Raw genomic sequence first — 13638 nt, forward strand, 5'->3', positions numbered from 1 at the left:
AAAAACAACATCTCTTTTACTTTCTCTCTATATTCATCCAAAAAACCCAAGATTTTGATTCTAAATTTTTTTATGGTTCATTGAGCCATTCAAGCTTACGATTCTTGGTGGGTCACATTTGTTTAAGCTTATGGATGCTTGGAGAAGACTTTTGTGTGCTAAAAAAGCTATCTCACTGGTTGAAACTATGATATCAATTTTTTTTTTCAGATTTGTTTGTCGGAAGACTTCCGTGTAAGTCTTCTGGCAGTAGAAGACTTACACGGAAGTCTTCTGGACAATGCAGATGTTAGTTTTGCAATTGACTTTTATATGTGTTTGTAGAGACGGCTTCTATGGAAGTCTTCCACTTTCCTTTGTTAACAAAAAAACTCAAAAATACCAGAGAAGAATTTCCGGTAAGTCGTCTAGGATAAACATGTTAGTTTTGCATTTGACCGGATTGTCAAAATCAGACAAAACACATGTTAGTTTTGCATATGAAAGTCTTCCGGTAAGTCGTCTAGGATAAACATGTTAGTTTTCCGGTAAGTCTTCTAACATGTATCTAATCAGAAGAAGAAAAAGTTGTCATTTTCCCAAACATGAAAACTGGGATCACCTGATTTGAAAGTGAGATAGCTTCTCCATCCTAACTCCTATGAGATTTATTCAATTTCCTGGTTGGTGGTTCTCCACTACTTTATGTATCCAAATCAAGCTTCTTACATCGCGATTCATCCTGGTTTGATTAGAATGACGAAGAAGTTGTCATATTCCCAAACATGAAAACTGGGATCACCTGATTTGAAAGTGGGATAGCTTCTTCATCATAACTTCTATGAGATTTATTCAACTTCCTGGTGATTCTCCACTACTTAATGTATCAAAATCAAGCTTCTTACGTCGCGATTCATCCTGGTTTGATAAGAATGACGAAGAAGTTGTCATTTTCTCAAACAGGAAAACTATGATCACCTGATTTGAAAGTGGGATAGCTTCTTCATCCTAACTCCTATGAGATTTATTCAACTTCCAGGTGATTCTCCACAACTTAAGGTATAAAAATCAAGCTTCTTACATCACGATTCATACTGGTTTGATTAGAATGACGAAGAAGTTGTCATTTTTCCAAACAGGAAAACTGGGATCACCAGATTTGAAAGTGAGATAGCTTCTTCATCCTAACTCCTATGAGATTTATTCAACTTCCTGGTGGTTCTCCACTACTTTATGTATCCAATTCAAGATTCTTACATTGCAATTCATCCTGGTTTGATTAGAATGACGAAGAAGTTGTCATATTCTCAAACAGAAAAACTGGGATCACCTAATTTGAAAGTGGGATAGGTTCTTCATCCTAACTCCTATGAGATTTATTCAACTTCCTGGTGGTTCTCCACTACTTTATGTATCCAAATCAAGCTTCTTACAACGTGATTTATCCTGGTTTGATTATAATGACGAAGAAGTTGTCATTTTCCCAAACAGGAAAACTGGGATCACATGATTTGAAAGTGGGATAGCTTCTTCATCCTAACTCCTATGAGATTTATTCAACTTCCTGGTGGTTCTCCACTACTTTATGTATCCAAATCAAGCTTCTTACATCGCGATTCATCCTAGTTTGATTAGAATGACGAATAAGTTGTCATTTTCCCAAATAGAAAAACTGAGATCACCTGAATTGAAAGTGAGATAACTTCTTCATCCTAACTCCTATGAGATTTATTCAATTTCCTGGTGGTTCTCCACTACTTTATTTATCCAAATCAAGCTTCTTACATTGCAATTTATTCTGGTTTGATTAAAATAACGAAGAAGTTGTCATATTCCCAAACAGGAAAACTGAGATCACCTGATTTGAAAGTGAGATAGCTTCTTCATCCTAACTCCTATGAGATTTATTCAACTTCCTGGTGATTCTCCACTATTTAATGTATCAAAATCAAGCTTCTTACATCTCGATTCATCCTGGTTTGATTAGAATGACGAAGAAGTTTTCATTTTTCCAAACTGGAAAACTGAGATCACCTGATTTGAAAGTGGAATTGCTTCTTCATCATAATTCCTACGAGATTTATTCATAGACGACTTAGCGGAAAGTCTTCCGGTAAGTCGTCTAGGATAAACTTCAAGCACCACAAAAAAGGGGAATAGACAAAACACATCAAAATCAGATTTTAAAAAGCTAACCTCAGCTTGGTATTCAAACTTGTCACCTGACCATTCTTTAGTCATCTCTTTCTCCGCCACGGCGGCGTCACACTTCGCTGGTTACATCTCTTTCTGAGGTTCCAACTACAGTAAACACCGTGTTATATCTCTCTGGGCCAGCCTCATCTTATGTCTCTCCATTAACGAAATCAAACCATTGCAGTGCCAGGAACTCATACATCTGATCCAAACACGATTACAACTTCATGAACTGATCAAGAGAGAGGGGTGAAGAGAAGACGACGAGGGAAGGAAGGAGAAGAGCCGTCAGAGAGAGAGAGAGAGAGAGAACAATTTTTTTTATGAGACTAGTGTTTTGACTTTTTAGTTTTAGATATTCTCAGTATGATTAATGTTTTCTAACAAAAATTAAATTTTAATTTAATGTTTAGCCAATGTGACAAAAAAAAAATTAATTTTTAACCAGGAACTTTAAAAAATTTAGTAAAATTTGAGCGGAAAGTAGTAAAATTTTAGGCGGGAATATTAGATACGGTTAGGACGATTTCCTCTAAGACTTCTTGGAAGTCGTCTAGACCTTAATATTCACCAGACGACTTCCAGGAAGTCGTCTAGACCCTAAATATAACTGCTAAACTAAATTAACTAACTTAACACTTCATAAAATCAAATTAAACGTAAAAAGTGTTTACTATACACATAAATAAACACATATAGGTAAAATTTTAATTTTTCAAAAAAACATTTAAGCTTTCCAAAATCTAACCCTAAGAATACATACAAGAGTACAACATATGTTGTCAAACCCTAGACCAAAGAATATCATGATTCACTACTTTAACTCATCTATGTTGAAAACAATTCAATTTTATTATATCTTAATTTATATCACTTAAAATTGTGAATAATTACATGATTTCAATTTTAGGTTAGTTTTGCAATTTCACAACACTTTTAGTTTAGTTTTGCAATTGTTTCAAGTTTGGGTATAGTTTTACATTTAAAGTCAAGTTTTGAATCATATTTGTCAAATCCTCCGAAAATATAATTTACAATCATACTTTTCGTTTTGAAACACTTTTTTTTTAAACACTATTTACGATCATACTAAAGGTTAGATTTAAGTTATATCCATAGTACATAAATCAACATGCGCTTGTCATATACAACATCAACACCATACAATTTACAATGATACTGAAGCAAATTGCATGCAGCTTCTGCATAATCATATGCAACATGCGCTTGTGAAAGATATATATACACCTAACCTGTGTGTACCATCATATGCTTGAGATCAAAAGCATGAAAGTAACGCATGAGTTTCAGCTAATGGTGTAACCTACTTTTTCATTTGGTAAAGAACTCATCAGCTTCATGAATTAGGCCTCGTCTACTAAATCCCGATATCATTGTAGTATGTTACAACGTTAGGCTTTATTATTTTAAGAAAAGTACCAAAATAAAACCAAAGCATCTTAAACCTTGCACACCTGTTGAATAATGATAGTATACTACCAATACTAACATCCATTTATCTCTTTCGCATGTACTCAAATATTATTATCGCTTTCTCTACGTTCCTGTTATAGCATAGACCATCTAGCAGTAGCAGAACGTTGCACCAGGAGAACCCAAATATTTTAATTGATTAAAATGTTTCTTTGTGATATTAATGCTCATTGACCAAAAAATCATCTTCTGCAAGTGCTTTGAGATGAATTGTCACGCCTATGATTCGTGTAGAGTTGTTTAGGAAAATGTTTGTTTAAAGAATATTAATGTACATCATTGTAACAGAAATTTAACGAGATATGATAATAGCTACAGTGAAATCAAGTTGATCTTCCGGTGACCTAGCGGTTCTATATACCTTGTGGTTGTTGGAATTCATGAGTGATTGTCTCATGTCAAGAGAGTATTCAGTTAACTTGTAACTGAATCCCCTTCAACCACACAACAGGAATTCACCATTCAAGATCAGAGACAACCAACTAGTGATTGAATCCTCACACAAAGCATAAATATAACTAAGAATCCTAGACAGGTTACTTGATTATATAAGGCAGAGAATCTCTACTTTGAATCTAATCCTTGAGAAGTAACACAACAATTTAGAGTTTGTGCACTAAGATGAATGGGATTTAGAATCAGTAAGCTAGAGTTTAAGAAGAGATAAAGAAGAGTTTAGAGTGAGTTTTACAAGTATTAGGTTGCCTTAAGAGAGAAAGAGTTAAGGCAGCCTCTAACCATAATGCTTAACTCTCTACATTGTGAATATTGTTTAGACACAAGATAGAGAGAGAGAGCCACGAATTTAGACTGAGAGAAACTTGTATATTGATTCTAGTTAGTGTTACAAGAGATGGTGAAGGTCTTTAAATAGAAAATCACTTACAATAAACAATTACTAAATCAGGGAAAAACTAAACAACTAATATAATGGAGAATTGGAAGAGACCAAGAGGATATGGACAAGGAGATGCACAACCAGATGAGGAGAAAGAAACATAAGAGAGGATGACACAGTCTGCTTGAGTGAAAGTGACATGAGTAAGGTGCATTCTTCATGGTTGGATAGTGACAAGTCTGGTTGCTTCTCCAAGCTCCCATGTGACTTCTTCTTGTCCAATTCTGACCAGAAATAAACCTTTGCATCCAAACTTAGTTTACTTGAAGCTTAAACATGTTTATGAACTTTGGATTCAGCTGTCCACAGTTCAGTTGTCCACTATTTATTGTCCATGGTCAAGTGTCCACGATTTGACTATCCATGATTCAACTTCAATAATGGATCATTGGCTTCTCTTGATGAACTCTCCGTTGATCTTGAACTAACTCCTTTCCTCTGGTTTTATTTTCTTCTTCATTTCAACACTCCCCCTCAAGCTTGACCATAGGAGATCCTTGGGCAAGCTTGGAACTGAGAGTACTCGCCTCATTAAAAACCTAAGTGTAGAAAACCTCATGGGATAAAACCATCACTTAGGGAAAAAGAGTGCAACCATGTCATGTCCCCGATTCTGGATAGGATCGTCCGGACGGACTGAGGTGCGTGGAAATGCACCAGTATGGTCATATGGCCCAAAGACAAGTGTGTCATAGCCTGGAAGTAAGGTTAACGGCATCAGGAAGCTAAGGCATAGCTAATCCAAGAAGGAGACAAGCTCAAAGGAGCTGGACAAGATCCAGGTGAAGCTCGATGAAGTGAGTGATCAGAATGGATCATGGGAAAACTAAGTCTAGGTCTGGAAATTGACCAAGGGACTTAGAAGGATTGAAGAACATAAAGGAAACAAGCTGGACACAGTGTATAACAGCTGGGCGATGCAGTAAGCAAGCTCGACCAGCTAGGTGAAGTGTAGTGCAGCTCAATGTAGCTCACTGAAGAGTGTGTCAGCTCCCTGAGCTAGATGGACCAGCTCACTCAGCTGGGACAGCTGGGGATCAGCTCAACTCAGCTGGACTGAGTGTTCAAGTCATGGGCAGTTGGGCCGGGTCTGGACAGTGGCCGGGCCATGTGGGTGACCCGTGTGTGCCGATGGGCTGGTGGGCTCTTGGGATTGAGCCAGGGGCGTGGGCAATCAGTCTGGGCCTTGTTTGGCCTTGTCCAGGAGTGGATTGGCAGTTCCAGGGCGTGTGGTAACTGCCAGAGGCGAAAGGGTGTGATCTGGACCATTGATTAAATCAATGGCCAGGATTGAAACTGAAGGGATGCAATGGTTAAAAAGTAACCACCAAAAAGTAACCACCCCTTCTTCTATAAAAGGCAGGCAAGTCCGTGCCTTTGCAGGCACACCAGGGCTTCCTTCTACACCCTGAAACACAAAGAAAACCAGAGAAAAATAGAGAGAGAGTTTGATTGATCCATCCAAGATCAAGAGTGGTGTGAAGGCAGCAAAGAGGCAGTTTTGTGGGCAATCACAAGGGGAGTTGAGAACGACCCTTTGATGGTGATTGATCATGGATGATCATGTCCTAGGCTTCCTCTGTGCCCTGGGAACACACTCAAATGGCCAGGAGGGAAGGGAGAAGGCCGGACTCCACTCTCAATGGCATGAACAGCCTTAAGGGCAGATGTGTGTAGAAAGGCAGTTTCATGGGCACTGAAGGGAGAAGTGATGGTCGACCCTGTGATGATGTTTGATCATGGATGATCACATCCTGGGCTTCCTCTGTGTCTTGGGAACACACGCATTTAACCAGGAGAGAAGGAAGAAGGCCAGACTCCACTCTTACAGGCCAAGACAGCCTTGAAGGTAGATGCAGTGTAGAAAGTGGTTTCATGGAAGTTCCATGGAATGACTGATGGGTGCGACCCATGAATGGAACTTATCAATACTGGAAGTATATGATAAGGATTGATAGAGGCGTGAACTGGAGGAGCATGGCCGAACACAATAAGGAGTGACACATGATCTAATCAGATCATGTATAAGGTAACCGGTTTTATGATTACCTTTTGAATTCCAATTCTGTTGACTGAGGAATTGATCATGGCCAAGTATGGCACGTCCTTGAGGAATATATATATTATGAATGATTATGGTGTAGTCTGTTGGATCAGACTTGATGACACTAAACCATGACCTTGGCCGGTTAGGAGAAATCCTCCATGGCCTTGGTTTGGAAGGTATGATCGGATCTCATAGTTCCTGAAGGACTTGAGGGGATCTGATGATTGATTCTTCTTATTGGGTATTTATAATGAATTATCATGATTTTTATTGGGTTTTATCGAATTGATTTAGAGATGGTCAGTTTGGCCGGTTTGGCTGTTCGTGGCCGAGATCTCTAGGATCGAGGCCGGTTCTGCAAATTCTGATTATGGCATTCTCTTAGTTGGGAATTATCATGAATTTACATGAATTTTATTTAGTTTTTGGATCACATTTGAAATCGGCCAGATTTGGGTTTAATGAGAAAATGATCGATTAGTTATGGAACCAGCCATGCAATGATAGATCCTTGTGTTAGGTTAACGGATCATATGTTTGTGTATTGTGAAATGTTTGTCACTTATGATTATTGATCATAAGGAATGTTAGTTATCAACCTTGGGTTGGTAAGTTATGTGCAAAGCATTGGCTATGTTTTTGGAGCAGGTTTGCTTGCGGTCGAAATTGCACCTGAGGGCATATTGGGGTCAGATCCTTGTGTTAGGATATCTGATCATATGTTTGTGTGCTGGAACATATTGTCACTTATGATATTGATCATAAGGAATTGCTGGTTATCAACCTTGGTGTTGGTAAGGCAGGCCGTGTGTGATCTGATCATGGGTAAGGATGGACGACCTGATCCTTGGATGATGGATCAAGGTGTCTGATCTGATTGATCAAAGGATGCACCAGTGATAAGAGCAACACTAATCAGGTTCAGTGGGACATGGTTCCATGACTGATTAGGAAGTGTGAAGACTCATCAGTTCTGAGTCATGTGGGGTGGTTGGTTGATTGACTCAGGATCTGATGGGCATTGTTAGTCCATGAGCTGGACTTGGTATCATAAGTTGATAAGGCAAAAAGGATGTGGGACAGTGCATGAGCCGGTAAGGGCCAGATGCATGTCCTTAGCTGTTTGAAGACTTCTCAAGGGTTACTTATGTCTGTGGGGATGGTTGGCTGAATGACTAAGTACCCAAGGGAAGAGTTTATGCAGGTGTAAGGGAGTTGGACGAGTGGACGGGGAGCTGGGCAAGGCTACCTCGCAGCTCGATCAGCTGGTTTATGAGTTCATTCAGCTAGTGTAGCTGGACCGATGAGCTAACAAGCTCCGTGGATGTGGCAAAGGTATGATCTGTCAATGTTGCATAGATCTAGATAGAATGGCTTAGGGGAACGGAACCTCTGATTCTATGACTTGGTATAGGTTCAGGATTGACCTTGGAGCTAGCTGGCAGTTGCGTTTACTGACCAGTAGTTGAGGTGATCTGACCAGACAAGTGTTAGATTGGTTTTAGACCAATGGTTAAGTAGATACTATTCCGCTGTGCATAAGTTGAAATGATCTAAGCTAGGGAATGACTAAGGTAGTCTTGAGTTAAGATCTGAGTTAGCCCTCGCCTATGGGGGATGTTTTAATAAAAGGGCAAAACTTTTTAGAGGTTCGGTCCTGGTATGGACTGAGTGACGTGAGGCATCGACCGCGGCCTAGTAGGCCGGGATCGGGTCTTACAAACCACCCTCAGCCTAGGGATTGGCCAGTGAGTTTATGAGTCTTATGATCAAGTTTAGGGACTCATAAACCCTGGGTCATTGCCTTACTCAATGGCAAGCAGGCACCAATGCCTTCCTTGCTTCACACTCAAAACTACTTGAAAGTCTCAATGTGGCTGGTTCTTTGTCTCCCCCTTTCTTCTGACATCCTGCCATCATCAAAGGGTTTGATCCACGACCAGACTCTTATCATGAGCTCCAAGTGCCTTATTCAAACAATGCACACACATGCATCAATTCTCAAGGGGCAAACCTATTCAAACAAGAATAAGTATAGTTTTAGGTACTTCCCTTGCATAAGAAGATGGACATTGGCTTCTCATATTAACACCCCTCCTCAAGCTTGACCTGAGAATGAGAATATGTGGCCAAACTTGGAAGATGAGAGCCAATGATGATCACCAATGCCTTGAGACCACAACCTTCTTAACTTGAAGCTTCATTAACATGCTACTAGCACACATGCTATGGGCTGATTCATAGCTTCCCCACCAGAAGGTAACTGTTCTAACTCCATGCCTTGGGCTGATCCATAGCTTCTCAACTGAAGGTAACTGTTCTAACTCCTTGTAGAAGCTGATCCATAGCTTCCCAATCAGAAGGTAATTGTTCTAACTCCAAGTTATTGATGTCCTTGTTGAATTCTTCTTGCAATAGCTTTTAGACAGACCATGAAAGCTCATTTACAGCCCCCCTCATGCTTGACTCCGAGTATAGGGGAGGAGATAAGCTTGATATGAGATTTTAAGCCACCTGGTCTACTCACAAACTATTTCTCCATGGTTAGGAATATGCATCTTGTGCAGGCTCTGATCAACATGAGAAGTCTGTCAAACCAACACTAAGACAAGCATCAGTAGACAACAAGAGATCAGAACATGGATTTTCACCAAGTCTGATCTTTAAAACCGAATTTAAACAAGCAATGTGCATATATCTCTAAGATTCTATCCTAGCAAAACTCTTTGAATCCTAATCATCAAGACTAAGCATTCAGGCAACTAGACAATCAATTTTACTAAGAGCAGAAGCAAGACAATTCTCAAGACAGCTAACTTCAAGACAGTTTAACAACCTTAGGCAGATTCTAACGAGAGATTATGAGAATTGAGAATTACGTAACCAGAGAGTAAGTATAGAGTAGAGAATAATGTAACCAGAGTATGGGAGAATGATGGAGAATAAGTAACCTGAGAATCAGAGAATAGAAAAAGAAAATTGCTCAAAAGTTCTAATGGACAAAGTTTTGCTCTGTTTTCTTGAGTTTTGCGGAAGCATTAACAGCCATGAGCATCCAATACTCAAAGAGTTTGGTGCTTTAGTAGCTGAGCACACTGGACCATTAAACAATTAATTTATCCATTGATCTTTAGACATGTGCCACTGGAATAACTCATGAACTGATGTTTTCCAGGGCCTGCAACAAGAGAACCATCAGAATAACACATGAACAAGTGCTTTCTGTGGCTTAGACAACAATGAAACCAATGGATCAAAACAGTTTTTCCACTTGTCACTGAGATGCTCCATTAAGAGAAATAAACTATTATCCAATGGATAAATCATAATGGTGAAGCATTTTCGAAATCCTATCTCTCCCTCAAGCTTGATACACAGATACTAGAAAGTATTGACCAAGCCTTCACTATATCAGAGTGAGAGAGAAATGATTTATTCAAAAACAGAGAGAAAATAGGTGAGTTTGATACCAAAGAAAAGCAACAAAGCTCTGATACCATGTTGGAATTCATGAGTGTTTGTCTCATGTCAAGAGAGTATTCAGTTAACTTGTAATTGAATCCCCCTCAACCACACAACATGAACTCACCATTCAAGATCAGAGACAACCAACTTGTGATTGAATCCTCACACAAAGCATAAATATAACAAAGAATCCTAGACAGTAAACTGATTATATAAGGCAGAGAATCTCTAGTTTGAATCTAATCCTTGAGAAGTAACACAAAACTTTAGAGTTTGTGCACTTAAGATGAATGAGATTTAGAATCAGTAAGCTAGAGTTTAAGAAGAGATAAAGAAGAGTTTAGAGTGATTTTTCAAGTATTAGGCTGCCTTAAGAGAGAAAGAGTTAAGGCAGCTTCTAACCATAATGCTTAACTCTCTACATTGTGAATATTGTTTAGACACAAGATAGAGAGAGAGAGCCACAAATTTAGACTGAGAGAAACTTGTATATTGATTCTAGTTAGTGTTACAAGAGATGGTGAAAGTCTTTAAATAGACAATCACTTACAATAAACAATTACTAAATCAGGGAAAAACTAAACAACTAATATAATGGGGAATTGGAAGAGGCCAAGAGGATATGGACAAGGAGAGGCACAACCAGATGAGGAGAAATGGACATAAGAAAGGATGGCACAGTCTGCTTGAGTGAATGTGACATGAGTAAGGTGCATTCTTCATGGTTGGATAGTGACAAGTCTGGTTGCTTCTCCAAGCTCCCATGTGACTTCTTCTTGTCCAATTCTGACCAGAAATAAACCTTTGCATCCAAATTTAGTTTACTTGAAGCTTAAACATGTTTGGGAACTTTGGATTCAGCTGTCCACAGTTCAGCTGTCCACTATTATTGTCATTGGTCAAGTGTCCACGATTTGTTGTCCATGATTTGTTGTCCACGATTTGACTGTCCATGATTCAACTTCAACAATGGATCATTGGCTTCTCTTGATGAACTCTCCGTTGATCTTGAACTAACTCCTTTCCTCTGGTTCTATTTTCTTCTTCATTTCAACACTGGTGTACCTATACATGGTACTTTCATCAAATTTCTTTACAATACAAACCTAGTATCTTGATTGTTCTCTAAGTATAGTAAAAATCAAGTCGTATCCAATGTTACAAGTTTTTGGTTCAATTACCAGAATCTTCAAAATGAGAAACTTTTAATTACCTGTCAAGATAACATCTTGATAGAGAGGCGAAAGCTATAAACGTCAGGTTCAAGGATTAGAACCCTAAATCGATAACTTGTGTTTGAAGGTAGCTGTAACAGAGGACGCGAATACTCTTCGCAGTGCTCGAAAGCTCTTAAAACCAAACTCAAAAACTTTATTAATCAATTCATGCCTTACAATGTTTGCTTGGCTCTCTTTATATAATAACAAAGTCATCATTATCCATAAGGATTAATGATTCCTTTTCTAGCTAGAAAACATAATAACTTTTAATAAAAGGAAAACCCAAAACGAAAGAGAAAAGGAAAGTCCTAAACCTAAGAGGAGTTGTGATCACCATTGATCACATGTGCTGCTACATCAGGTCCCGCCGGGGGAGAAGGCTTCGTCCACGAAGCGGAGGGGAGATTGTCGCCATGGAAACGGGATAGGTGCTTAACGTTGAAGACGTCTGATGTCCGAAGATGATCAGGCAACTTGACTCGATAAGCATTTGCATTAATCCGCTCGAGAACTTCAACCGGTCCGATCTTCTTCGACTTCAACTTGTTGTACTCTCAGAGAGGAAGACGTTCCTTCGTGAGATAAACCCAAACAAGATCACCAGTAGAGAAAATGACTTCCCGACGTTTAGTATCGGCAGCGGCTTTGTACTTAGCAGCAGTTTCTTCAAGCTTCTGGCGTGTATGTTGATGAAGTGTCTGCAACTCGTTAACGAAGTCGATAGCCTCACCATGATGCTGTGTCTTATCAGGGACAGTTATCAAATCCAGAGGACACCGGGGAATCAAGCCATAAACAACACGGAATGGGGACAGACCCGAACTCCTATTCACCGCATGGTTATGGGCAAATTCTGCCTGAGACAACCTAGCATCCCACGACTTAATATTGTCACCAACCAAGCTACGGAACATGTTGCCCAAAGAACGATTAACGACCTCTGGTTGACCATCTGACTGTGGATGATAAGTGGAACTCATATCTAATGACGTGCCCAACAACTTCCATAACGATCTCCAAAAGTGACTAAGAAATCGAGTGTCACGATCCGAGACAATGGAAGAGGGCAAACCGTGTAACCGGTAAATCTCTCAGAAAAAAGAACAGCCACCTGAACCGCATATGTCGTCTTCTTACATGCTATAAAATGGATCATCTTCGAAAAACGATACACCACGACGAAAATAGAATCGTGACCCCGCTGAGTTCGAGGTAATCCGAGGACAAAGTCCATACTAACGTCCGTCCATGGCTGTGTAGGAATAGGCAGCGGCATATATAAACCGGCGTTTGTCGATTAACCCTTAGACTGTTGACAAATTCGACACTTTTCCACGAAACGTTCAACGTCACGATGCAGCGACAGCCAGAAGTACGAAGAAGTCACAAGTTGCAAGGTACGATCATGTCCTACATGACCTTCATTGTGGAGCTTTGTAATGATCTGATGCCGAAAACTACATTCAGGAATACATAAGCGAACTCCATTGAATAGGAATCCATCGTGAATAGAATAGTCACCAATCGGATTGCTTGCCTTCTCCTTGAATATGCGAGCAAAGAAAGGATCTGAGTCGTACAAGTCAGCAAAGGACGAAAAACCGGTGACAGAATTGTGCATTGTTGTGACCAATGTATGACGCCTACTCAAGGCATCAGCGACCTTATTAATTTTGCCCGATTGATGGCGAATAGAGAAGGTGAACTGTTGTAGATAAGCTATCCATCCTGCGTGGCGTGCTGAGACCTTTGCTTGACTGTCTAGATGCCGTAATGCATCATGATCGGTAAAGAGAACGAAGTCGCGATGGACCAGGTAATGACGCCAATGCTGACAACAGCATAAAATTCAACATCGTACGTGCAGTAACGACTTCACGGGGCTGCCAACTTCTCACTATAATATGCCACTGGCCGGCTATTCTGACTCAAGACCGCACCGATGCCAAGTTTAGAAGCATCACAATGTAGTTCGAAAGTAACAGAAAAGTCAGGAAGCACGAGAATTGGCGCTGATGTAAGCTTATCTTTGATGGTTTCAAACGCTTGTGCTGCTTCCGGAGGCCAAAAGAACTTCCCTTCACGCATGCAATTGGTTATCGGAGCCATGATAGAGCTGAAGTGGTGGACAAACCGTCGCTAAAAGGAAGCAAGATCATGAAAGCTTCGAACCTCGGAAACTATTTTTGGTGTTGGCCATGAATGTACCGCTTCAATCTGTGATTGATCGACTGATAATCCTTTATTCGAGACAATGTAACCCAAGAACAAAACCTGTTATACTGCAAATTCACATTTATGCTGAGCTGCGAAAAGTTTTTCAAGACGAAGGACTTTGA

The sequence above is a fragment of the Brassica napus genome, chromosome C5 (assembly GCF_020379485.1).
Source record: "Brassica napus cultivar Da-Ae chromosome C5, Da-Ae, whole genome shotgun sequence".
Classification (NCBI taxonomy): Eukaryota; Viridiplantae; Streptophyta; class Magnoliopsida; order Brassicales; family Brassicaceae; genus Brassica; species Brassica napus.